This window comes from Rhinolophus sinicus, linkage group LG05 (assembly GCF_036562045.2).
Source record: "Rhinolophus sinicus isolate RSC01 linkage group LG05, ASM3656204v1, whole genome shotgun sequence".
In the NCBI taxonomy this organism is placed as follows: Eukaryota; Metazoa; Chordata; class Mammalia; order Chiroptera; family Rhinolophidae; genus Rhinolophus; species Rhinolophus sinicus.
The window spans coordinates 134,762,781-134,787,492 of record NC_133755.1 but is presented as its reverse complement, the minus strand read 5'-3'; the positions used below and the strand labels follow the sequence as shown (position 1 = coordinate 134,787,492).

Genomic DNA, 24,712 nt, shown 5'->3' with positions numbered 1-24,712 from the left:
TTTGATGGAGATTGCATTAAACCTGTGTATTGCTTTGGGTACTATGGCCATTTTAACTATGTTGATTCTTCCAATCCATGAGAACGGAATGTCTTTCCATTTCTTTGTGTCTTCAATTTCTTTAAAAAATGTCTTGTAGTTTTCAGCATATAGATCTTTCATATCCTTGCTTAAGTTTATTCCTAGGTAATTTATTCTTTTTGCTGCAATTACAAAAGGAATTGGGTTTTTTAAATTTCTTTTTCTGAGATTTCATTGTTAATGTATAGGAATGCAGTGGACTTTTGTACGTTGATTTTGTAGCCGGCAACTTTACTGTATTTGTTTATTGTTTCTAATAGCTTTTTGGTGGAGTTTTTAGGGTTTTCTATATATAGCATCATGTCATCTGCAAAGAGTGACAATTTAACTTCTTCATTCCCAATTTGGATGCCTTTTATTTCTTTCTCTTGCCTGATTGCTCTGGCAAGGACTTCCAACACTATGTTGAAAAGCAGAGGTGATAGGGGACAGCCCTGTTGTGTTCCTGAACGTAGAGCAAAGGGCTTCAGTTTTTCACCATTAATTGTGAGATTAGCTGAGGGCTTGTCATATATGGCCTTTATAATGTTAAGGTATTTTCCTTCTATCCCTACTTCATTAAGTGTTTTAATCAGAAATGGATGTTGTATCTTGTCAATGATTTTTCTGCATCAATTAATCTAATCATATGATTTTTGTCCTTTATTTTGTTTATGTGATGTATCACATTGATGGATTTGCATATGTTAAACCATGCTTGTGCCCCGGGGATGAACCCCACTTGGTCATGATGAATAATCTTTTTAATGCATTGTTGCATTCGATTGCTAGAATTTTGTTTAGGAATTTTGCACCTGTATTCATCAGAGATATTGGTCCGTAGTTTTCTTTTTTTGTGTTGTCCTTACCAGGTTTTGATATCAGGGTAATGTTGGCCTCATAAAATGACTTAGGGAGTACTGTCTCTTCTTCAATTTTTTGGAAGAGTTTGAGCAAGGTTGGTATTAGGTCCTCTTTGAAGGTTTGGTAGAATTCACTAGTGAAGCCATCTGGTCCCGGACTTTTGCTTTTGGGAAGGTTTTGGATGACTGATTCAATTTCGTTACTGGTGATCGGTCTGTTTAGATTTTCCAGTTCTTCATGGTTCAGCCTTGGAAGGCTATATGTTTCTAAGAACTTGTCCATTTCTTCTAGGTTATTGAATTTGGTGGCATATAGTCCTTCATAGTATTCTTGGATGATCCTTTGTATTTCTGTGGTGTCCGTGATAACTTCCCCTTTTTCATTTCTGATTTTGTTAATTAGTGTCTTCTCTCTTTTTATCTTAGTGAGTCTAGCCAAGGGTTTGTCAATTTTGTTAATCTTTTCAAAGAACCAGCTCTTTGTCACATTAATTTTTTCTATTGTCTTTTTGTTCTCTATTTCATTTAGTTCTGCTCTGATTTTTGTTATTTCCTTTCTTCTGCTGACCTTGGGTTTCATTTGTTCTTCTTTTCTATTTCTTTAAGGTGTAACATGAGGTTATTTATTTGGGATTTTTCTTGTTTCTTGAGATAGGCCTGTAATGAGATAAATTTCCCTCTTAGAACTGCTTTCGCTGCATCCCAAAAATTTTGGTAGAATATATTTTCATTGTCATTTGTTTTTATGTATCTTTTGATCTCTCCTCTAATTTCTTCTTTGACCCGGTCGTTCTTTAAAGGTATGTTGTTTAATCTCCATGTATTTGTGGTTTTTCCTGCTTTCTTTTTGCTGTTGATATCCAATTTCAAAGCCTTGTGATCAGAGAATATGCATGGTATGATTTCAATCTTCTTAAATTTGCTGAAGTTAGTTTTATGTCCCAATATATGGTCTATCCTTGAGAATGTTCTGTGTACACTAGAAAAAATAATGTATAGTCTGATGTTTTAGGATGAAGTGCTCTATAAATGTCAATTATGTCCATTTCATCTAATGTGTCATTTAGGGCTGCTGTTTCATTATTTTCTGTTTGGATGAGCTATCCATAGCTGTCAATGATGTATTTAAGTCCCCTAGTATATTTGTGTTTTGGTCAATCTCTCCCTTTAGTTCTGTTAGTAGTTGCTTGGTATATTTCGGTGCTCCCTGATTGGGGCATAAATATTGATGACTGTTATGTCTTCTTGTTGTATAGTCCCCTTTACCATTATGAAATGTCCATCTTTGTCTCTTGTTATCTTTTTCACCCTGAAGTCTGTTTTATCTGATATCATTGTGGCTACACCTGATTTTCTCTGGATAATACCATTTACTTAGAGTGTCAATTTCCACCCTTTCACTTTGAGTCTATGCTTATCTTTGTAGCTGAGATGAGTCTCTTGGAGACAGTATATGGTTGGGTTTAGTTTTTTGATCCAATCTGCTACTCTGCCTTCTTATTGGTGAGTTCAGTCCATTTACATTTAGGGTGATTATTGATATGTGAGGATTTCCTGTCATTTTATCTTTAGTTTTCTGGTAAGGCTGTGTCTCCATTGTTTCCTTGCCTTTTTGTTGTTGTCTATTATTTCTGTGTGGTGGTATTCTATGATGTTTCCCTCTGTTTCTTCTTTTATTACAGTATATATTTTAGTTCTGGATTTTTTTTTTTTTGAGTGGTTACCCTTAATTTTATGTAAAAGAAAGTTTGATATTTAGACTATTCCATTTTCTTCAACACGCTTACTTTCTCCATTCCTATATTCCGGTTCAGGCCTTGACTCTCCCCCTTTTTTTGTTTTGGTTGCCACAAATTGTCCCTGTTGATGGTGGTCGAATAGCCTCCTTTAGTATTTCTTGTAGTGCAGGTCGTGTATTAGAAAATTCCCTCAGCTTCTGTATGTCTGGAAAGTTCTTCATTCCTCCTTCATATCTAAAGGATATCTTTGCTGGATATATTATTCTTGGCTCATAATTTCTCTCTTTCAATAGTTTGAATATTTGGTTCCACTCCCTCCTGGCTTGTAGAGTTTCTGCTGAAAAATCTGATGATAATCTAATGGGCTTTGCTTTGTAGGTTACCGTCTTGCTTTCCCTGGCTGCCTTGAGGATTCTTTCTTTGTCGTTGATTTTAGACAGCTTCAATACAATGTACCTTGGAGAAGGCCTGTTGGGATTGAGGTAATTAGGTGTTCTATTTGCTTCTTGAATTCGAGGATCCAGTTCTGTCCACAAATTTGGGAAGTTGTCATCAACAATTTGTTTGAATATATTCTCTGTTCCCTTCGCTCTTTCTTTTCCTTCTGGTATGCCCATTATTCTTATATTGCTCTTTCTGATGGAGTCGGAAAGTTCTTGTAGAGTTCTTTCATTTCTTTTAAGTCTCAAGTCTCTTTCTTCTTCCATCTGTGTAATTTCCAGGTTTCTATCTTCGATGTCACTGATTCTTTCCTCCATCTGGTCAACTCTACTACCTAAGCTGGTTATTTCATTCTTAATTTCTTCTATTGAGTTCTTAATCTCCAGAAATTCTATTTGGTTCTTTTTTAAAATTTCAATCTCTTTCCTAAAATGCTCATGTTGTTCTTTGATTGTGTTTCTGAGTTCATTAAACTGCCTTTCTGTGTTTTCTTGCATCTCGTTGAGTTTTTTCAGAACTGCAATCTTGAATTCTATGTTATTTAAGTCATATATTTCCATATCTTTAAGTTCCTTTTTGGAGACTTTTCACTTTCTTTCTGAGCTGTCTTGTTGCCTTGGTTATTCATGGCAATTACTGATTTATTATTTCTCTTCCTAGACATCTACAGGAGTGGCTTCTGCAACTGGTTGATAGGAAGAGGTCTTTCTTTAGCATTCCAGTGGGTGTTGGTAGAATGTTTTATTTTCTCTCCGACTGCAGCCTTTTCTTCTCTCTCACACTGTAGTGTTATGTTTTCTCTGCACTATTCCACCTTCTCACACAATGAGGGGATTCCCTGGAAGGCAGGCTTCTCCTCTATTAACAGTTCGCCTGGTTCATAGGGCTCCTTGTCTGTGTCGGGATGTGGAGAGCTTTTGAAGTTCCAAAACTCTTCCTGCACCAGATTCAGAGCCTGTGTATTTTAGCAGTTCTGTTTACTCCTGCAGGGATCCGCCCAAATTGGTGGGGACAGGGGTGGGGTGGGTTCTGAGAATTGGTCCAGAGCAATGGTGGCGACCACCACCATAGCCGGTCCTACTTCCATAGCTCCTTCCCCTTTGCTGGAACTAGTTGGGCTGCAAATCTGTGTCTGCGGACCACAGTTGTCAGAACTACAAATATTCTGTTCTCATCTGACACTGCTACTGTTCCACTTCTAGCACTGGGCAGGTGGGGGCAGAGCGAGCTCTGGGAGGGTAGGGAAGGGGCGGCTAGTCTCAGTGCCTAAGGCTTCCATTCTCTGCTCAGCATTGAGGGCTTAAACCACCATTTTCATCCTTCTTCCCTCAGTCTTTGCTCTGAGCTCTCTGTTGTGAGTATTGGGTTCAGCCATTATAGGGTGTCCTCTCAGCCCTGTGGGCCATAAACGGAGCCCTAGCAGTCCGAGTTCTTCCCTCTCCCACAGCTGTGGTAGTTCTGGGATGCAGTGAGATCGGAGCACTGAGCTAGGTCTGCCTCCTGCACCCGTGAGGCTCGGTCTCCGCACTTCTCCCTTCCCTTGCGCACGATTTGCCCACCTTTTAGTGAATTCAGTGGTGAGCCTCTTCATCTTGTCTGTCTGTTGTGCAGGGAGTTCTTTGTGGAGTTATAGTTGTTCAATGTGTTGTAAATTCCAGGGGGGATTTCCAGAGCCCCACCTCACCCTTTAAATAGTTTTGAATTCCAGATGTCACAGTTTCAGAATTCAAGCTGTAAAATTGTTTTGCTTTCTCTATGTTCAATACCCAGAACCATTTTCAGTTTTTCTTTTTTTCTTTCTTTTTTTAAAAAATAAATGGTGTTAAACTAAACATTTTATTATATAACAGGAGTAAAAGCTTTGGAAAATCTATTATCAACAAAACCAAAAGCCATTCTGGGTACATGAGAAATTTCTGCAATCAAAACTACCTTTCACTTTTCAGAAATATGACTGAAAACAAACAGTTATATGTACTGCAAACAGAAAGGTCCAAGTCTTTGTCTATTGTGGCAGCTGAACCAAGTAAGTTAGGCAACCACTGCCCTGGTGGTGACTGAAGCAGAAAGGGAAGAAGGGAGCTTATAAACAGGATGCTTAAACTCAGGCCAGGAGTACATCTGTGATCTGGTTCTGGTCAGTCTGACAAGTCACTCTGATCCAGCACGATTATCTTGGATGGTTCTGACCAATCCAGTTGCTTCTAAAAACCAGGCTTTAGTTCCTCTTCTTCAGAAGTCCCTAAAAAGCTCTCCGATTCCCTTCTCTCTGATTTGATGCCTTCCTCCCCTTTTCCCTTCTTTTCACCAATTTCTTGATGCTTGATGTTTGTCTTCCTTGCAGAGCCCTTGGGGAGATCCTGTAGCTCTGTGCTGTCCTCAGGTGGCTGCAGCCATCTTTCCAGGTCCTCACTGAGAGTAGAGTGAGCTCTTTCTGTGTCCTCTTCTAAATCCTGAGTTTCTTTGATCCAAAGCATACTGCTATCTTCTTTTTTACTGTTGGTTTCTTGTTCTTCTAAATGACCTTGATCATTTGCAGTGATGCTTAGAGGACTTGCTGTGTATGAAGCCTGCTGCCCCTTCAGGTCCTCAATTTTGTACAGTAGCTACTGAGATGGTGGTGATATCTCGTCAGTGTGATGCTGTGAGATGGTTTTTACTAGTTCTTTCAGCAGACTGCTTCTCTGGATGGCATGGGATGATGTGTCAGGTGCCTTAGCACTTCTTGAGGAACCAGCCCCACTAAATGAAGACAATTTTTTGAGATCAGTCTGTCTTTAAGGGAGAGTTTCAAAGGAGGTAAGAAGGGAATCTAGGCTCTTTGCTTTCTCTCGGGCAGCTATAAATTTGTCAGACAAAGTTTGAATAGACTCTTGACTGTTCCAGCACAAGGTAGACCTTGTTTTAACCTGAAATGTGATACTTTCAAGGCAGTCTTTATAGAAACTGGCAGTTGAAGAAATTGACCCTGGGATGAGGGGAGTGTTGAAACTAGTAGGTCCGTGGTTTATTTTGAGTGTTTTGCATGAGACTTACTTAAAAGAACCACTTTGTTCATAGGAGATACTAGATAGTCTTGAATGTCTGTCAATGATATGTCTTTCTCTTTTAGTTCCTTTGGTGACTCCTTTAAGGCCTCCTCTTGTTCACCTTCAGTACTTTGATCAGGTCTCAATTCCAACATCTCAACATTCTTTCCAAGGCTTTTTCTCATTTGGACCTTTACTTCACTGGTAAATCTCCCAGGCCCAGGCTGTGTTCCATGCTGGTCATTGTCACGGTCACTGCTGTCTGTTTTGTCACACTTGCTGTTTCCTCTTGGCTTATATTTTTCCTGGGGTACTCTACAACACGATGGCAATCCATATTCTCAGGGTCCCTAATGGGGGTTGTGGCAGGGGATCAAGCTCGTTTTCAGCCTCATTCTCTAAAGTCAAACTACTCTGAGGATGCCAAGGAAGTACCGCCAGCTGCCCAGTAGCTGCTTTCTCTGCCATTTCTTTCACCTCCATTTTCCATTTTAAGTGTACCTTTCCATCATCTTCATTATTTCTTGACTTTGCATTATAGATTTCAGCAGCCACAGATTCCATACTGATCCTGGTAGAGCCCTTGACACTGCTGGATGCCACTGGAGGTCCCTGTGGGTGGTTTGACTCAGTGAAGAGTGCACTATTTAGCTGTGTCACTAGGGCTTGGGTCTTGGATTCTCTAGGCTTTCCCTGGCTGCTGGCATTTTGGTTCCTATATGTTTCCAAACTGTCGTTGGCTCCTTGACTGAGCTGAAATTGTTCACCTGTGCTCTGTTTTCCAGAGCCATAAAGAATTGGCAGCTCACTTGCGAGCTACAATCTGCCTCTCTGCAATCTGTAATCCACACTCCACCACGTCACTCCTCCAGTTTTTCTGATTTCACTTAATGTGTGGATAAGCAATAATACCAAGCACTTAGTTATGGATTTTAGGAGGCAAGAGTGTGCTGTACTAAATGAAACTCCTGAGTTCCCATCAATGAATTATGCTCAGTAACAAACAGCAACCAGGTTTGAGAATAGAGGCTGGGGTTTTAATTTGTCACCCAATCTCATACCTAAACAGAATCAAATGATTACTATTTATTTCAAATGCTAAGTGGGTAGGCCAGATGCTTGCACACAGGAAGAAGTATTATTATTATTTTATTTTTATTATTTTTTAAGATTTTATTGGGGAAGGGGAACAAGACTTTATTGGGGAACAGTGTGTACTTCCAGGCCTTTTTTTTCCCCCAAGTCAAGTTGTTGTCCTTTCAACCTTGGTTGTGGAGGGTGCCGTTCAGCTTCAAGTTGTTGTCCTTTCAGTCTTAGTTGTGGAGGGCGCAGCTCAGCTCCAGGTCCAGTTGCTGTTTCTAATTGCAGGGGGCACAGCCCACCATCCCTTGCGGGAGTCAACCCGGCAACATTGTGGTTGAGAGGACGCATTCCAACCAACTGAGCCATCCAAGAACTCAGCTCAAGATGCCCTGTTCAATCTTAGTTGCAGGGGGCGCTGCTCACCATCCCTTGCGGGACTTGAGGAGTTGAACTGGCAACCTTGTGGTTGAGAGCCCACTGGCCCATGTGGGAATCAAACTGGCAACCTTTGGAGTCAGGAGCATGGAGCTCTAACCGCCTGAGCAATCGGGCCGGCCAGGAAGAAGTATTTTTAAATGACAGCTTTTTGGTGACTATTAAACTATGTGGGAGTAAAATGTCAGGAGACTATTCATTCAAACAAATAGTAAACATTTTTAGGCATATTAACCATGGAAAAAGAGAGGAAAGACTTCTAATGAAAAAGTCACAAATCAAGTGTTAGATAAACATATTCAGTGGCCAAAGAAATACCAATTGCCTTAAATGGCACTGGGCAACCACGTAAAAGACCAGGCTTTTCTGAAGAAGGAGATTTGGTAATTCATACAGATACTTCATTGATTTTAATTCTTCATGAAAGGAATAACAATGCTAATGTTGTCTTTTCATTATGGATACACGGTAGTGCCAGAATCTCCGGTGCCTGAGTGTAGATGGTGCCAGCAACCATTTTTGTGCTCCTTCGCACATGCTTGAGGGCTCAAACACAATGTACCTCACTGATTTGACCACATGGTGACTAGAGTGAAACATTCCTTATGATTTGCCCTTCATGTGCTTCATTCAAGACTTATAGACCTAGAAGATCCAGAGATAAATAAAAGAAGGCCTCCCCTACAGAATCTTGTAGCCTAATAAGAGACAAACACATCAGTGACAAGTTGTGATATAAAGCAGAGGTGGAGACGGGTGCTAGACTCATTGAGTAGGTCTCAGGAAGCTTGTTCCCCCTGGACTGGGATGGGGTCCTGCCTTCCAGAAGTCTATTCTCATCATTGCATCCTAGTGCCTTGGAGGGGGTGTCAGGACAGAGAAACATTGCCTGCTCCTAGGGGCTGAAGAAATGCCTTCATTTCTTCTGACATTTTCAAGTAAAAGGAACCACTGAAGGGGTGACAGTAATGAGAATAGGAACTGTCCCCAGGTTTGCTAGCATTGGTTAGAACCTTCAGACTGAAACAGGGTTTCTGAACCATAGAACTATTGACACTTTGGGTTAGACAAGTCTTTGTTGTGCCACGTTGTCCTGTACATTGTAGGATATTTAGCAGCATCCATGACCTCTACCCATTACGTGTTTCCCCCAAAATAAGACCTAGCTGGACCATCAGCTCTAATGCGTCTTTTGGAGCAAAAATTAATATGTGACATCATCTTATTTTAATATAAGACCAGGCCTTATGTAGTATAAGACCAGGTCTTACATTAATTTTTGCTCCAAAAGGTACATTAGAGCTGATGGTCCGGCTAGGTTTTATTTTTGGGGAAACACAGAAGTTGCCAGTAGTGGCTCCCTCACCCCTAGTTGTGGTAAAAAACAAACCAACCAACAAACAAACAAAAGAACTCTTCAGATGTTGCCAAATGTCCCTTAGGGGACAAAATCACCCCTGTTTGAAAACCACTCAACTAGAAGATATATCTTCTCTCTAGGCTCTTCCTCCCACTTCACGCATATTGAATATATTTACTTTCTCTAAGACACTTTCATTTTACACATTCATCTTAAATATTGAATAGTTTTCTCATGTTAAATATGATATAAAGTCAGGGAGTGTGTCTGCTTTAAAAAATAATGTGGTTTTATTTAACTACTGTCCTCACCGTGCTTTACATCTTTTGTGGGAGTCGCAATAAGAATTTTGTAATGAATGAATGTGGTAGTCGCAAAAATGGTTGCATATACTTCCCATCCCTACATCCATACCCTTACAATACAACTTTGCATTCCTCCCATAAGGAGGTGGTCTACTTCCACACCCTTTGAATTTGGCCTGTCTTCACCACTTGCTTTGACTTATGGGATAGCAAATGGGGTATAAGAACAAACTTGAGGTGTTCCTTCACATTGGGACTTACTCTTTTGCTTCTTGGAACTCCTGAGGGCAACCTGCTGGAAGATGAGAGACCATGTAGAAAGAGGTTCTGTTATTGTCAAATGTCCCAGCCAGGGCCACTATAGACCAGCCAGGCCCAAGTGACCACCAACTGAATTTGATGCATGTATGGGTCCAATTGAAATCAGCTGAGCTCAGCCCAGATTAAAACTGCGTAGGTTAGGACTTCAAGATATGAATTTTGGGAGGCCACAGCCCAACCCATAACAACTGGGGAGAAATTTAACAGAAATGAGCTGAAAATGATGCCAAATTGATACTTGTTGCTAGACTCTCATATCTTCCTAAGGAATTGAAGTTTATGCTGAAAATAGAGGGCCTAGAGAAATCTTTAAATTATGGATGTGCTGTTATCCTATGTCACAGTTGTATTTTGAAGGAAGTGGAAAAGTGAGGATGGTAGCGTTAAGCGGTCCAGTAGGAGGCCAATTTCTTTGCAGTAAAGACCTGGACTCTCACTTTGGGCACAGAGAAGAGACGAGACATGAGGTATTTCAGGGATATTTTTGCTGTACGTGTGCTGTGGCTGTCAGTGAGCACCTGGAAGTTTTATTCAGTTCTGGACTTCACCCTTTCCTAGGGTGATAGACAAGGTGGGCACACACAGGTGAGCATGATTAGGAGGGAAAGTCTTGATAACAAGTCATACGGCTTAAGCTCGAGAGAAGGAAAATGCAGTGAGACTGATCACTGCTTTCAGTTCTTTGAAGGGTTGTCCTGTAGAAGGGGGATTAATTAAAGTTGGTCTTGTGTGGCCCAACAGAACTAGGACCATGGTGTTAAAACATCCCGCAGACAGCTTTCAGCTATAATATATGGGTTAAAATTCTTTAGTCAGAGCAATCCTAAGAGGGAACAGTCAGGAAGTTTTCTCCTGGTCCTAGGATTTCAAGTTCTGTTGTTAGCCGCAGAGAACTTTGTGTCAGGGCCTTGCAAAGTTTGTGACATTATATGACATTTATGTAAGTAAAACAACTTTCTGTCACTCACTCTGAACAGATTAGAAAGACAGGCTGCTACATCCCTAAATAGCAAGACACTCTTCTAATTGGTAAGTGAGTAAATGACATCAACATCCTTTTGTGTGCGTGTGAATTAACTGAAACAAAAGGAAATTAATACCCCCCCCCAATCCACAAGATATCTAAAAGTAGTTTTATGTTTAAAACTTTGATTTCTTCTATTTTGTCCTTATAGTGTGTCCTACATAATTAGCTCCTTATCATGTGTTGCCCTATTTTCTAGTTATTTCAGTGTCAGAATTCATTAGTTTATAATTACTGTGTAATGCCAGAACGTGTAATTTTCTTTCCCTCTAATTGCTCTGTCTATTCTTTGTCTTTCCAACTAGATTATCTTTCATTTGAACAAGGACCAAAGACTGTATGCTTTTTATTAAAATGGCTTATGAAAGTGCTCTCAGGCTAATTTTGCTGGTGTAATAAACACCATGATTAAGACACAACAACCTTCAACCCTCCAATTATTTCACAAACAGAGGCAAATCATACCAAACCATATAGGTACATTTATTAAACTAACAAAGTAATGAACTTACCAATAATTTTTATAAAATGTCCTCTCTGCCCACATGAGTGCTGGGTACCATGAGGAACGGGGGGTATCCTAGGATCCACTTGTTTTTTTAATAGTTCAGAGTCTAGCTTTGCAGACAGAACTAACACACAGCTTTATGGCAATATGAAAGAAATGATTGCAGTAGTAATTGGAGATGCTTTGAAAAATAAGTTAATTACAAAGGATGGAAAGACAAGACATATAGAATGCAGATAAAAAGAGAACTATAGGGCTGGAAACCTTTTGGAGTAAAAATGTAGTGTTGTGTATTGAATCATGTCCCCAAAAAGATATGTTCAAGTATTAACCACTGGAAACTGTAAATGTGACGTCATTTGGAAATAGGGTCCTTGCAGGTGTAATGAAACTAAATGAGATCATACTGGATTAGGATGGGTGCTAATCCAATGACTAGTGTCCTTATCAGAAGAAAGAAATTTGGGCACAGACACAAACAGGGAGAAAATGCCATGTGATGACGGAAGCAGAGATTAGAGGGATGCATTACCAAGCAAAGGAATGCCAGGATTACATCGACTGTCAGAAACCAGGATGGAGGCAGGAGCAGATTCTCCCTCACGTCCTCCAGAAAGTACCAACCATGGTGACATTTTGATTTCAGACTCTGGCCTCCAAACTGTGAGACAATACATTTCTGTTGTTTTAAGCCACCCAATTTGTGGTAATTTGTCATGGCAGCCTTAGGAAATGGATACACCTAGAGACATGTGGGGTGCATGTGGGGGCAGAGAGGAGACATACATAAATGAAATAGTCGGTGGGTGATGGGGAGGAAGGAGCAAGGCATGAGCTCGATTATGTAAGAACTTTCCAGAAATAATAGCATTGAATGTGGCCAATACTTTTCTATAACACTTACTACCTGCCACCACTATTATTAAAAAAAAAAAAAAAGCTTTACACAGGCTATCTCACTTAATTCTCACAATCGTTAAAGATAAGTGTTAATGCTATCATTATTTTACAGACAAGGAATCTGAGGATAGATGTTAAGTCATTTTCTCAAAGATACATAGCTAGTAAGTGGTGGAGCCAGAATTAGAACCTAGAACATTTCATCTCTTGTCTTTACCTGCCTTTAAAGTGGGCTGAAATGCAGGAATTAAGCCTTCCTTTGGGTAGACACCCTAAACCCTTTGTTTTCCCTTCCTCAAAGCCTTCTGTTACTTAAAATATTTTTTTGTCTGGTAGAATATTTATAACACCTTCTTTTGATGGTATAACAATTTGTTCTATAAGTATCTGTATCAGGATTATTTCCTCTCACCTTATTACATTTTGTTTTCAAAAAATGTCTGATAATAAGTTAGTTCCTCTCTGTGTTAGGTCACCCAGTCACCATAATTTTGCTGATTTCTTTACTCTTGTTGTCCAAAGAGTATGTTAATTGCCTCAGGAGTCATACTTTCCCCAGCATGGATATAATTAATTGAGAAGACAAGGCCTGGATAACCAAAGCAAAATCACTTCTTGTCATCCATAGTAATTCCCCCCTAAGGATTTTCCCAGAGTGTTTCTAATTAGAGGAGAATAAGCCAGCACATTAGATCCACCCAAATCTGACTGCCAAAAGTTTCTTTAAAGGGACTTAGTTTATTTCAAGTTCTAATTGTGTGTGTGTGTGTGTGTGTGTGTGTGTGTGTGTGTATGGCAGTAGTTTTGTTTGCTGTTTTATGAATTTAAAGAGAAAAATCAATATGCATGTTATCGTTAGTTTTGATTAAGCATCATGGGACATAAACTGATTTTCCATCATGTTTAATGAAAAGATAACACAGCAATATATTACAAAAATATAGTTGAAAGGATAGTTTATCTATGCAGGGGAGAAAATTCCATAAAATTAAGGACAATAGAATAAAGACATGTGCAATGAAAAGAGACAATAACTTTTCTCAAGGAGAAATCAGAATGCTCTTTACTTAAAATAATTGACTAGTCTTTAATTTAAAAGTTACCTATATGCTGGATATTAAGATGAACAAAAAAAAATAGCACTAACGTTTTACTCTCCTGATGTTTACCTCATGGTTCAATGTGGTGTCAAGGAGCACATATGCAAACAGAATTTCTAACAGTTTAATTTTAGTGGATTATAGATTCTCAAGATTGAGATGATAATACCAATAAGTCACTGATAGAAAAATTATCTTGTTTCTTAGTCAATTAGCTTTTTCCTTTGAGATGAAAATAAACCCCAGAGGTATATCCAGTGGTAAATTTTATATACTAATTGTTGTCAAACCAGCTGTGGGGCTGTCCCATCAGTTACCCAAGGGCTGGCTCCTCTGCTGGGCCTTGTGAGGAGTGATTGCAGATGCCCTGCGGGCAGACTAAATACATGTTACCATAAGGCCAGATAGTTTTCCTGCATCTAGTTCAGAAAATAACAAACAAGGGCAATAGTAACTTACCTTTTTTTTTTTTTTTTTTTTTTTTTATCAACTGCAAATAATGGGTTCTGAGCTATCATATGGCAACTTTCAGGTTTATAGAAGAAAATAATGTATTGCTGATTAATCACTTGTAAGGAATACTAATATGCATTTCTTGCTTTGGTTTAGCTTTGGCTGCCAGTTAACTATAGTAGCAGCAAGGATGGGCACTTCAAGTGGAGGATACATTTCTCAATTTTTTAGTGCTGTGGAACACACATTCCTTAGGTAGAGGGAAATTACTTGGGCCTAAATCATATGTTTAATTAATGGTTCACCTAAGAATGGAATCATACTCATGATAGTTTGGATTTTGGGGGTGGGAACACAGGTGTGGTGTGTGATGGAAAAAAGTATTGAAGAGAAGATCTGGTTTTTATTTCTAATTCTGCCATAAAAAACTAAAATGTGGGCAAATCATTCTTTATCACACATTCTAACTCTGTATATTTATTAAGTTTATTAACACCTCAATTTTCTTTATTTATGAACTTAGACAGAAATAAGAGGATTAAGTTTTCTTACCTTGAAGCAGATGTCAGAGGTAGGAGTTCATTTTATGAACATCTAATTCACACTTTAGCCTATATAAAGTTCTACATTTGAATGTTTTCTTTCAGACCTTTCTTACATACTTTAATAAAATGTGACCCCTTTTAAAGGTTGGGCTAAAGAATTGCCTCTCATTACAGGCTGTTGAACTTAAGGCTAATCCCAATGCTAAGCCATAAGGAGGGCAGCTGTAGGGCTCAGAGGCTAAAGCTTGCACAGCTCAGGAAAGCGGACATTGGGACAGGTGATATCAGAGAATGACTTTGTAAACCAAATTTTTCATTGTATTGAAGTTGTCAATTTCCTCCAACAAACCTTATGGTAGCATTTTCTGCAGCAAAGGGTACAAGTACCATCTGGCCCGAATAAGCACCTTCAACTTTTCAAATTCCGTGCTTTTCATTTCTTCTCCATTTCTTAGACCTCTTCACCAAAGCAGTGTAGTGGTGCCTGTTGGCTTCTATATTCTATTCTTTGACATATCTTTCTTTTTCTTGTTAACAAAGTATGTATAGGTTATTTTATTCAAATCTCTTGTCAGTAAGAGAAGCATTTTCTCTTCTGTGAAAGGTATAATTGCACCAATATCTGCATCATGTGGCCTTGTTCTTATGATTAGGAACTCCCTGGGTATACAGGTTATTTTGCTATAATCCCTACTCTGTGGAATTCTGAAACACATGAACAATTTTCTGAGTTATTTTGAAGGATATCTCCTGATATATAGCAATCTGATAAGTGGAGTTTTCCTTTTCTTACTCCCAATCACAGGAGCATAGTAATTCTAACTACAAGATGCATTCCGTACCCATCCATGACTTTCTTAGTGTCACCACCCCATGAGAACTGTCCAAACATTAGAATCATAGCCAAGCAAGCTATGGGAGGTGATTATTGCTCTTTGCACAGTTCCAAATCGGGACTGATTTTTCCTCCAAAAGAATGTTTTCTGCTTTATACTATTCACAATTGGAAAACATGTTCTGTTTAAAATTTTTACTTTAAAAGTTAACACTATATCTATTTCATTATTTGAAGTTTTCCATTTTTCTCTTGAAAAAAGAAAAAGGTGAGCTTATGTAGCTTTAATTTTAAATTTGTTTAAAATCTTGATTCTATAGGTTAACAATAAAATACATATAATGATGAGAAGATACAATGAAATTTATTTTCCTAATGACACTATTATTATTTCTGTTTTCTTCTTTGTAATAAGTTATTGGGCATTCAGCGATGTTTGACTATGTTCTAGGCTACATTTCCAATTGGCTTTCTGCTTTTCCTTGTTTAAATTCTTCAAATTTTCCTTTCTTTAAACCCAAGAAACTCTTAAGTAGAAACATACATCCTGGTATCATTACAAAAATGATTCAACCTATTACTTTCCTGGGAAATGCTATTTTAAAACCTTTTCTTCAGACTACCTTCTTTGATTTATCCTCCTTTTCACCTTCAAATTTCTGTATCTTTCTCCTCATCTGCCTTTGGGTCAGCACAGAGCTGTCACCAGAGTCTGTGTCATCATTCTTTTTCTCAACCTATGTGTCTGAGTCTGACCTCTGCTTACCTCATGTCTTGGTCTTCGTTAAGCATTTCAGGATCAAATTAAATTTCATGAAAGCAGTCCTTTGGTATTAAAAAAAAAAAAAAAAAAAAGATTAGGAGGTATATAGTTTGGAGCAACATTTCAACTTGCCAGCAATCCATGTATGATTTCTGTGTATAGCACATTATTTCCTGGTGAAGAAAATAAAATCTCTTTATAATCACTAAATAATTTACCCCTACAAGAGACCCTCAGAGAGAAATAATAGAATCACTATGTTGAGAGGGCTCATTGAAGTCCACCCACCTTCTGTCTTTTGGGTGGGTTTCCTGTCCTTTCAGAGGGACTCCATTCTTAAACAGTTCTAGGGAATGGAGATTCCAGAATCCTGCCTGTCAACATGTTTCAGTGAATCATGGTACAAGGTTGGCACCTTGTACCATGTGTGCACTTTCCATGTGTGCACTTTCAGGAAAGGTGTGCACTTTCCATGTGCCATTTTGTCCTAGACATGAGTTGGGGAAATGAGGAATAAAAAGGCACACAAACGGAACTTGGTACCATGGGATTTGATTGGTGGAGGTAATAACTGTCACTGTGAAACAGACCTTTCCTATAATTAATTATGTTCCTATTATCACATAGTTCTCAAGAAAGCACAGGGGGAAAAGTTTCTGCATAAGGCTGCTATCTCAGGTAAAGTAGAAGACAAAAATACCTTGGGGGACTGACAGTGGTTCAATATCAGAAAAATACTGTTGTTTTCCATTGTTACCACTATCATTTCTACATGTCCTCCTCCCTCACTCCCCCAGGAATCTTGCTTCTCTGAAGCCATTATATATCTTCCATTCTCCCCCTTGCTTATATTCCTCCAGCCAAATTCCAACTTGATGTCCTTGAAACTCACCAGGAATATTCTTTATACTTGTTTCTCTGCCTGGACTGTTCGTCACTAACATACCTATAGTTGTCTGCTTCCCCTCTCTGATTTTTTATTAGTGAGGCCTTTCTTAAGAATTCTATTCAAGTTTACATTTGTCCCTGCCGCATATACATATACTCCCTACTCTACTCCTGGCTTAATTATCCTTCTTAGTACTTATCACAGTCTAACATACTGTGTAATATACTCATCTATCATGTTAATTATCTCTCTTCCCTCTAGAATGTAGGCTCCAACAGAGCAGGGATTTCTGTCTACCAGGCATCTCCCTCTTAATGTTCATAATCCATTCCAGAAAATCACATGTTCTATGTGAAAATGTTAACTAGAAACCTATTTCCAATTATTACAGGTGGGGGGAAAACATGATGCATTATCTGTCAACCCAAGACCCATAACCAATTTCCCACCATGTAACTAAAACATTTATAAAGAAGTAAAAAAGCTACTATGTAAAAGTGTAAAATGCATGAAAAAAATCCTTTTCTGTGCTGTAAACAGATAATCTAGTTCACAGTTGCTCTATATGTAGGAGCATGTCACTCGTTAGAGCAAGAGATACTCAAGACATACATCCTCTGCGTTGACACCATGATGTTCTAAATATTGATGTGCGGTTTTGATGTTTTACAGATGCTTTTGCAATATAAATTGAGCCTTCATGCACAATGTTTTGTAAAAAACTGGTATTCGAGTTTTAGAAAAATACATTTTTCTAAATATTTTTCTTTCCTACATATTGATTCAAAAATGTTTTATTGAAAGATAGGTGTTTTCTATAAAGTTTGGGTATTAAAAGCCTAGAGGTGTTCTACCCAGAAAACATTAACCAGGGAAACATTATGTGAGGTAGGCCAGGATTTTGTTCACTGCTCACTCCACAGCTCTTAGAACCATGCTTGCCTCATTGTGAAGTGTACAATAAATATTTGATGAATGAAGTAAGAACATTTAGTGTTTACTGTGCTCTGGTCTGTAATACAAATGGCCATGATGCAGGCCCCAATTGTGAATCTGCACAAGGTCCACGCCGCTGCAAAACCCTAGAAGAGAAGATTGTGTCAGGAAGGAAGTGTATGCCAGAGACTTGGGCTCTGTTAACCACAGCATTGTTGATGAGATGTGTGACCCATGACAAGTGACAGCCTTCTAGAATCCAGTTTCTCCCTCTGTATAAAAGAACAGAGTAGGACTGCAATTCCCTTAAGATCCATCACAAGTTGAACGTGTTACCATCCATAAAATAGAAAGCAAGATGTTACTTCCTCTATAGGTCTTTAGTGAATTAAATGGAGATTGCACTGAAATCACATAGCACAGTGCATGACACATGGTTAGTGCCCAATAAGTAGAAGATATCATTGCTATTATTTTCATTATGTTTAATCTGTGCATAATGATGCATCTGTTCACATAATTTCCAGTTTTTTTTTCTTTTTTCTTTTTTTTTTTTTTTAGTTATTGTTGAGTTTACAATGCAGTAGAGTGGTAGCTTTATAAATTAGATTGTAGAGAAGATTTCTGCCAAGCGTTTACAAATTGAATGAATGTGTAGGCATGCATTTTGTTGTGGTGAGATAATTAAATTATTTTAAAGAAGACATAAACCCTCAGATTTTGGAAACTCCTACTGGACCTTCAATAGAATTATAAATGGTTTTGGTTTATTCATTTTTGTGTCTCTTGACAGTCATTAGTGTGAATAACTAAGCATGAACCATACAAAATTTTCAAACCAGGAAATCATTTTATCTTGGAGCACTTTTTGTGTGAATCATATTTTCTTTTATTTTGCAACCCTTTTGCAGACGGTTACTTTTTTTTTGTCCTACTCTGACTTTACAAATTTATATTTTAGTTATTTTCTTATGTTGAAAAAAGGATATTTCTAGGTAGGGCTGATGATACCTGTGCTAGAACCTTCTAATACTTTATCACAGTGAGAGGTATGAAAGTAGCAAAGAATGACTCCATAGAGCAGAATCTCAAAGCTTCCTTAAAGCATTGTCTTGGAAGTATCCAAAATGGTATGAGGATGGACGGGAGAGGCTTGACCTGATAAATACCAATAAGCGTGTGTTACAGTGATACTCTGGAAGAAAGTTTTAAAATGAAAACACACACACACAAAAAAAACCAAAAAAAAAAAAAAGAAAAGAAAAACTACTACGTGCAAACAAACACAAAACTATTCATTTATCGGGAAAATTTCAAAGGTTCAATTTTTAGGGTTGTTCCCCTACCCCATGGGCTTGATCACTGGATTTGATCAGCTCATCAACTTATTTCAGACTGAGGTGATTTCCTTTGAATGCTGGGGTCATTTTATGAGAGCATCAACAACAGATGAGCATTTGTAAAGGGAAAATTCTCCTTTGTTTTATGAAAAATATGTGCCTATAATAATATAGATTCATAATGTGATAGCATTATTGAAGATCATTCCTGGGGGGAGGAGATGGGAGGGATAACAATAAATCATAGCAAAACTTCAAAGTTGGAAAGAGCTAGTAACCTGGAAGATGATTGTGTACATATGCATTTGCATGAATTTTGACATTGCCATTCTATATATTACTGTAAGAATTTTGAAATGAAAGCCAAAGAATCATGCAAAAGTGGTGTGGACATTACTTACAATTAATAAAAATGTGAGGGAAAAGTACACATTGGGGAGGGCTTTGTGTGTCAAGGGCATAGCCATTTATTCAGCTGAAGACTTGTCATTGCTCCTTGTTCTACAAATGATGAAAAGCTACAGAGGTCCTTCGCACAAGAAACTATAAGGCAACATGTTGTCTAACTGCAAATGTTGGCAACCTATGGGCTATGGGCCAAATCTGGATTGCTGCATGTTTTGGCATGGCTTGTGAGCCAAGGATGGCTTTTACCTTTTCAAATAATTCAGGGGAAAAAATAAATAAAATAAACAAGAAGAATAGTAGAATATTATTCTATGATAGGAAAATTATATAAATTTCAATATCTCATAAATAAAATTTACTGAAGTATAGCAAGCTCCATTTTTAATGTCTTATCTGTGGCTTCTTTCATACTACGATGGCACAGTCGAGTAGTTGCCACAAGGAATGGACTCTATGGCCCTCAAATCTTAAAATATTTACTATGTGGCATTTCATGGACAAAGTTTGCTGATGCCTAGTTAAATGAGTACACAGCTTAGAAATAGTCTAGGAGGCTAGGGCTTTGCTCTGCCTGAATCTTCCCATATAGAATTCCCCAGGCCCTGGGATTGGTTCTATTGTTTGTCAGGAAGAATTTAAGGATCTATAACTCAGCAAGAAATCAACCTCGCTGTTGCTGTTACAAATCTTCTACCATGATTATAGTAAAAGGGGTTCTACTTGCCTTGCTTTTGTGAGTAAATCTTCACCTTTTTCTATAGTTTACATACATGGGTTTCTGGTTTATTCTGTGGACTTGAGACCTTGACATGGGACTCTGCTACCATCCCCATATTCCCCTGAGCTCGAGGTTGTGTCCCACTGTAATTAGTCTTTCTTAAAACCTTAATACATTCCTTTTATCTTTATTCTAGTGATCGGTTCTGTGCCACCTGCTGTCAGGCTGCCCTAATACAGCCTGCTTTCTTTCTTGAGTTTTGGATGACTGGCCTGAGGCCAGTTTGCTTTGGCATTAACTTCCTGGCTTTCCTCTATCCCTACCATCTGAGAAAGTTTTTACTTTCTCAGATGACTATTCCTAGCTCTGTTAATATAGTTCTTTAACATAGATATCCAAGACTTGCTTCTGATGATTTTTTTGGCCATTAGAACTGATAAATTGCTGTGAGTCTTTTGAAAAAGATGGACCTTGTTGAACTTATCGTCAAGGCCACGTGGGTTGTGAATGAGTCCAACTCCCTGTGCCAATCGTCAGAGCATCAGGTGCAGATGCAGAGGGGAAGACATGAAGTCTGCCCTTGGTGAAAGCACTGAGAGATTGAGATCCTTCCAGATTTGGCTGTGGACCAGTCAAAATCTTCCTGAGACTAGAAGTTTGAGTAGTTTTAATAAGCCTCCATTTGCTAGTATCAGTTGCAGTACACAGATGGAATTGACCATCAAAAAGGAATCAATGCAGGTTGTACCTTAAGCTGCTTCAACCAAGTCAGTTTGTGGTTTTAATTAAATTAATTACTCTATAAGAAGAAATACGTGCTCTGGAAACCTGACCTCTTGACTATTTCTGGGACTTTACATGTGTGGCCTCACTCTACAGTGACAGAGAAGAGTTACACATACTCAAGTTTGTGTTCTGCTCTGCCAGAGTGAACTTGAGAAATTTACTCTCTAATCCTCAGTTTTCTCATCTGTAAAATAAGGTAGCACCTGCTTCATTATGAATATTAATGGAATATCATAATTAAAGTGACTAACACATCATAAGCACTAAATAAATGTTAATTCTTGTTAGTAAGGGTATAACTTTGTCTCCTCCATGGAAACAAGAGAAAACAGATTGTCTCTATTTTTGTAAGAATAGTAGGGCTGCAAGCAACTGTCCCTTAGTGGCTTTGTACAGTTATGGCCATGATAAATTTACATCATAGCCCTGAGAAGAGCTGGGAAAGTTGAGATGAATGGTGAAGGTAGGAGAAAGGAGAAACAGGGACTGCTGATTCAGCTCAAGTTTCTATTACTTAAGTTTATCTATGAACCTCTCAAATAAGGGTGACTCAATTAAGTAAAATAAGACTGCAAATGAAAGGAAGAGTGATATCAGAGTAGATAGATACCTGCAGGGAAAATGAATTCTGACTTTAAAAATGACCTGAAAGATCTGACTAATAATCAGATTTGGTTGGTTAACTGATGGGTTGAATACACACTCAGGTCATGAAGAAACCAAGGTGGGGTCACAGAAGTATATCTACCAAAATCAGGCAATAAGTCAGAAAAGGCTATTGTCTTTTAGGGTTTAAATTGAACTAGAGAAGTTAAGTGGCAGTACCAAACCCATCTGAATGGCATGCTCTCTAAGTTACTGTTGTCATACGACGCTATAAAAGGCTCACTATGTTCATCTGAAACTGAAGATGATTACACTGGACAACTTCAGCCTCAAAGTACATCTTCCTCGTCATAAATCTCTGGCCAATAACACTGTGCATTGTGGTCACAAATTTTCCATCCACTATCCTTGAATGGCTTGAAAAGTTAACCTTGGTTCTCCTGAAAGAAGTATGCTTTCCTTAGTAAGGGTCTTTCAAAACCAGGGGGTTTAGAAAATATATATATTTTTTGGTAAGTAAATCAATTATTTGCTATTTATACTTTTATGTTAGGTTTAGAAATGAATTTTATTCTTACTGGGACAAACCCTTAACATTCCAACTTAAGATTTAAAATTGCTTTTAAACAACTGATGTTGATTTGGTAGTTTTAAGAGATGCTTTAAAGAACTTAGCCATTTGTATGTGTATAATATTAATCAGAGGTGTTTAAAAATCAAACAGGCAAAAAATGAAAATGCATATTTTATTAATAAATATTAAATATGAAAGGACATTTATTTAAATAAATTTATGAATGACACTTATTGTCAAAATGGAATTTAAACTGTTGATGCATCCTCTCAGCAAATTATTTAATGCATATTTACTATGGACTGGGCAATCTTCCAAGATTTGGATATACAGAAGGGAATAAAACATGCCATTTAAAGGAGCTTAACTTCTAGCATGTGGAGATAGAAGGAGAAACAAATACATTAATGAATAAATAATAGGTCAGGCAGAACTAAGTGCTTTGAAGGCAAAAGGCCAGGTAAGAATGAACCACAAAAGAGGATGGTATGTGGGGAAGGGTGTGGGCTATTTTATACAGGGTGGTCAGGGAAAGTTATAATGGTGAAGTGATGTTTGATCAGAGACCTGGGGGGAAAAAAAGCAACGGACCTATCTGAGGAAGAGTTTTCCAGAAGAGGGATAGCAAACATGGAGGAGTGTGTTTGAGAAGCAACAAGGAAGCCAGTGGTCTGGAGAAGAGTGAATAAAGGTGGAGGATATTAGGATATCAAGGGAGTTACAGAGCCCTGGATCACTTACACCCTTGTAGCCGATTGAAAGGCATTTGGATTTTTCCTCCGAGTGAAATAGGAAGCCACTGGAGGATTTTGAATAATGGAGTGACACGATTTGACTTACGTTTTAAAAGATTGTTCTGGCTGCAGTGCCTCCACACAGCAGGGGAACCAAACCAGGAGGAAGACCAATTAGGTATGTCAGGACTCCAGGTGAGAGAGGTTGGTACCTTCAAACAGTGTAGTCGTCATGGAGGTATCCAGATGATGGATCTATTTCTAAACTATAATCAGCAAGATTTGTGGCAGGATTAAATGCAGGATTTGAAGGAAAGAGGGGAGTTAGAAATGATCCAAGTTCTTCTGCTTCTGTGAATGTCAGGATAACACCTCACCAGATTACCTGATTACAGAAAACAACTATAAAAGCTGGAGCTCGTGCAAAAAAGGAATTCTCTGAAGCTACTGGAGAGTGAAGAGATGTAGACAGACTTTAGTGATGAGTGCATGTTTTTTTTTGGAGGAGAAGAGATGATCAACTACACCACTGTTTCCTCTGTGAGGTTTATATTCTGGAGCTAAATTCCCTTTGAGTGACACAGTAAACACTTATAATAACACTTACAGTCTACCACATACAGTGGCAGCAGGGGTTCAGGTAGAAAAATCCCCTGTCCTTATGACCTGGGGAACAACAAAAGTGAAGCTAGAAAACTATGAATGCTGAAGAGTGTAGAGAATCCCAGAAGGTAAAGAGCTGGAGAAATATCTCCAAACCTGGCCTTCCTACATCTCTGACTTTTCCCTGGATGATGTGCGTGCGCAACTGACTCAGAGCAGCTCAGATAAAGACTTGAAGATCAGAATGATCCTGGAGCTGTTGCCTAAGTAATGCCATTGAAAGTTCAACCCAGCTAGAAAAATTACCTGCTAAAACAAAGGAACTAATGCTCATGGAGAAAAACAGAAAAATTCAGATTCTTTACAAAATAACATTCATAATGTTCAAGATAAGATCCAAAAATACTCAACAAAGTACCAAGAAAATGGAACACATTCTCAAAAGAAAAAATTCTCCTGAGTCCAAATCTAAGATCATCCCGCTGTTGAAACTGACAAAGATTTTACAGTAACTACCTATTCTTTATGAGGTAAAAAAACAAAACAAAAACAAAAACAAACAAAAAAGATATTTTCAACGAATAAGATTTCAGCAGAGAAATATACACAATAAAATAAATGGAAATTCTAGAACTTAATACAATTTCTAAAATAAAAATATTAACAGGACATACGGCTGAGTGAACATGACAGAGCAGAGTAAGTGAACTTGATAATAGATCAATAGAAATTATCCAAGGTGAAGAACAGACAGAAAAATGATTGGAAAAAAAAATGAATAGAATGTTAGTGAGCTGTGAGAATATCAAACAGTCCAACATACAGAAAAGTGGAAAACTAGAAAGAGAAAATAAATTGGGGCAAAAGAAAGTATTTTAAGATATACCAAAAATTTTCCCAAGATTTATGAAATAAATTTTATAGGTATGAAATGTTAAACACCAAGCAGAATGAAGATAAATATGCCTATGTTGAAGCATATTATAGTCAGCTGTTTGAAAGCCAAAGATAAAGAAAAGAAAATCTTGAAAGAAGAGAAAAATGACATACTGCATATTGGGGAACAAGAATCTAATTAACAGCTGCCTTCTCATATGAAACCGCAGAGGCCAGGAAAGAATGAAACATCTTTAAAATACTGGGGTGTGTGTGTGTGTGGGGGGAGACAAAAGAAAACTGTCAATCCAGAAGTCAATTTCACTGAAAATCTTTTAAGAATGAAAGTAAAGACATATTGAAGATAAAATAAACTAAGGAAATTTGTCACTAGCAGACCATCAAAAGATATGCTATAGAACTTTATTACATGTTATTCATTAAATTTTATTTTATTGTTGTAAGAATACTTAACACG

General features: G+C 38.0%; 1 pseudogene; it reads right to left on the bottom strand.

The window, feature by feature from the left end:
* Positions 1-5,241: 5,241 nt before the first annotated feature.
* Positions 5,242-24,712, bottom strand: part of LOC109449066 (inactive serine/threonine-protein kinase TEX14) — a 112,478-nt pseudogene continuing 93,007 nt past the window's right edge.